Source organism: Drosophila tropicalis, unplaced genomic scaffold (genome assembly GCF_018151085.1).
Source record: "Drosophila tropicalis isolate 14030-0801.00 unplaced genomic scaffold, ASM1815108v1 contig_39, whole genome shotgun sequence".
Taxonomy (NCBI): Eukaryota; Metazoa; Arthropoda; class Insecta; order Diptera; family Drosophilidae; genus Drosophila; species Drosophila tropicalis.
In genome coordinates this window covers 162,482-164,856 of record NW_027172851.1, presented here as the reverse complement: position 1 = coordinate 164,856, position 2,375 = coordinate 162,482, and the positions used below count along the sequence as shown (strand labels likewise).

Genomic DNA, 2,375 nt, shown 5'->3' with positions numbered 1-2,375 from the left:
CCTTTATGTCACGAAAACTAAATCAGTGTCAAAGGGCTTATTCCGTAACAGAAAAGAATGCCTTGCGGCTGTCCTATGTGTAAAAAAATTTCGAGCTTATATTGAGGGTCAAGAATTCTCTATTATTACAGATCACGCGTCCCTAAAATGGTTAATGACGCAAGTTGACTTAAGTTCTAGATTGGCGAGATGGGCACTTAAACTGCAAGGATTCTCATTTAAAATAATGCATAGGAAAGGCTCACGAAATATAGTGCCTGACGCTTTATCCCGAGTACATACTGATGATATATCAGCTATTACCTTAGCAACTGGTTTCGATCTGTCGTCAGACGCCTTCGACGCTGATGAATATAAAGATTTAAAAGCTAAGATTCAATTAAAGCAATCCCAGCTACCCGATGTCAAGGTTATAGACAAATACATTTATCGGCGATCAGAACACGTATTATGACCTTACGTATTCACGTAAGTCGTCACGTATCGATCGGTGAGATATCGGCTTAAAGCTCATCCTTAGATTAAAGAATATTGGCGAAAGGAAAATTAAAAGATTAAAATACGCGTGGCCTCGTTCTTTCTTAACTCAACTCCCAAAGGAGACGGAGGTGCTACACTCCTCGCTGCCAACTTCACGGCCGCGTGTATCGTGCAAGAAAAAAATATAACCCTTTTAATTGCATCCTTCATAGGATTGCCCAACAAAACACCCAACTTGGTTCTGGTGTAGTTTCTGGTAGTGCATTGGAGAGAATATCCGCGGAGCGCCTGTGATTTGTCGCAGAAATTAATTCCGCGTCCAATAACATCGTTTTTTTTTTGTGGGGTTTGGCTATCGCCGCTCCAATCGGAATAAATTTATTCCAAAATTTGTGTGGCTGTGGTGTCGCTCTCCATAGGGGACTGGCACCACAAGTACGTAGCAGATTACCCCTGAGTGGTAGACCGCCAAGTCCGATTTTTCAACTGAGGAAAGAGGACTCAGTCTCAATGAATTAACGAAACGTTGAGCGAAGGAAGTTTTAACCTGCGCCTTTCTGTCCATTTTTGACCGGACTCATTCCGAAAAAGAACACGTGGTTTTGTGCAGTGCAGCCGTAAAATAATCAGGATGGGTGCAAGCGTTTAAAAGCCCCTTCAAATTTAATGGTGTCTATGCATTCGAGCCTCTCGGTCCTGCCAATGATTATCGCAAGTACTTAACCAAAAAAAGAAAAAAAAAAAAAACTTAAATCCGTGGAATTCAGGTCTTACTACACGGGTACCCAATGAAGCAGTTGCAACCCATTGGCATGACCTAGGGACGTTCGAAGACAATGTTCTTGTAATACTTAGACATTCAATACTTATAAGAGTTCTTTGTTCACAGAGAGAGAGAGAGAGGATACGAATAATGTTAATGTTAATGTGCTTAATCGAAAACGGGTGCTCCCAAACCAAATCAGAGGCTTCTGACTACCTTAAATCATGTTATCTATTTTTGAACAGCCTCCGCTTCGAAAGATCTTTCGCCGCTGGGCTAAAACTGTAAGTCAAACCATAAAAAAAAAAAAAAAACTTATTAATTGATTCGGGTTATTCGTTTTTGGAGCCTTTGAATATGTTGGACGTTGGTGCCATTGCCAATACTTAAATTTATTAGGAAATTTAACCGTGTAGTTGTTATTTTTATCCTTTTTCTCTCCCGGCATCAGTTTGATATGATTCGGTTTTTTGTAAATTTGATTCAATTTGGTTTTTGTAACCTAATCTCAAGATAACGAGTAAGATAATTATGTTTGATAACCGCATTGCTACATCGTATATAGTATGAAATTGAGGATGAGATCCAAACTTATTTTTCGACCAGTATTTAGTTTAAGATTTCAAAGTATGAAGATAAGCTTGAATAGCCCAAAAGAACAAATACTACTTTAGGGACCTCTACATATTAACTTCATTAATTCTGAATAATATTAAGTTCGTTTGTTTCCGAAAGAGATATTAAGAATGAATTAAATTAGGAAATGAATCCTGCCTTGTTCATAAGTTTAGAAATTAATAAAACTATTGTTCTTTGAAATGAACTCCCTATAATCGTTAAATTTTGGGGAACCATGCAACCGACTGAGAGATAACAAGAGGCCGTAAGACATGTTGGAGGGATCCTCAATTCAGACGTGGCCCGAGGATCATGGTAGGGTGGGCGTTCACATGATAGGCCTATAGGATATCATGACATAAACCAACATGTGTGCCTCCTGATACTACATAGTTTAACGTGTTCTTGTTTCTGGTCTCCTCACGCCTTCTTTCTTTCGCATCTAAACCTGTACCGTTATCCCTTGGTGTCCTTAAGTACGCGAATTTAAAATTTTACGTCTGTATCGAATGTG

The 2,375-nt window shown here is 39.0% G+C and overlaps 1 long non-coding RNA gene across 1 annotated transcript; it reads left to right on the top strand.

Annotated features, from left to right (window-relative positions):
* Positions 1-644: 644 nt before the first annotated feature.
* Positions 645-2,066, top strand: LOC137572553 (uncharacterized). The gene is made up of 2 exons (XR_011031703.1): positions 645-1,149; positions 1,370-2,066. It is a non-coding gene; the product is annotated as an uncharacterized lncRNA (long non-coding RNA).
* Positions 2,067-2,375: the final 309 nt, after the last annotated feature.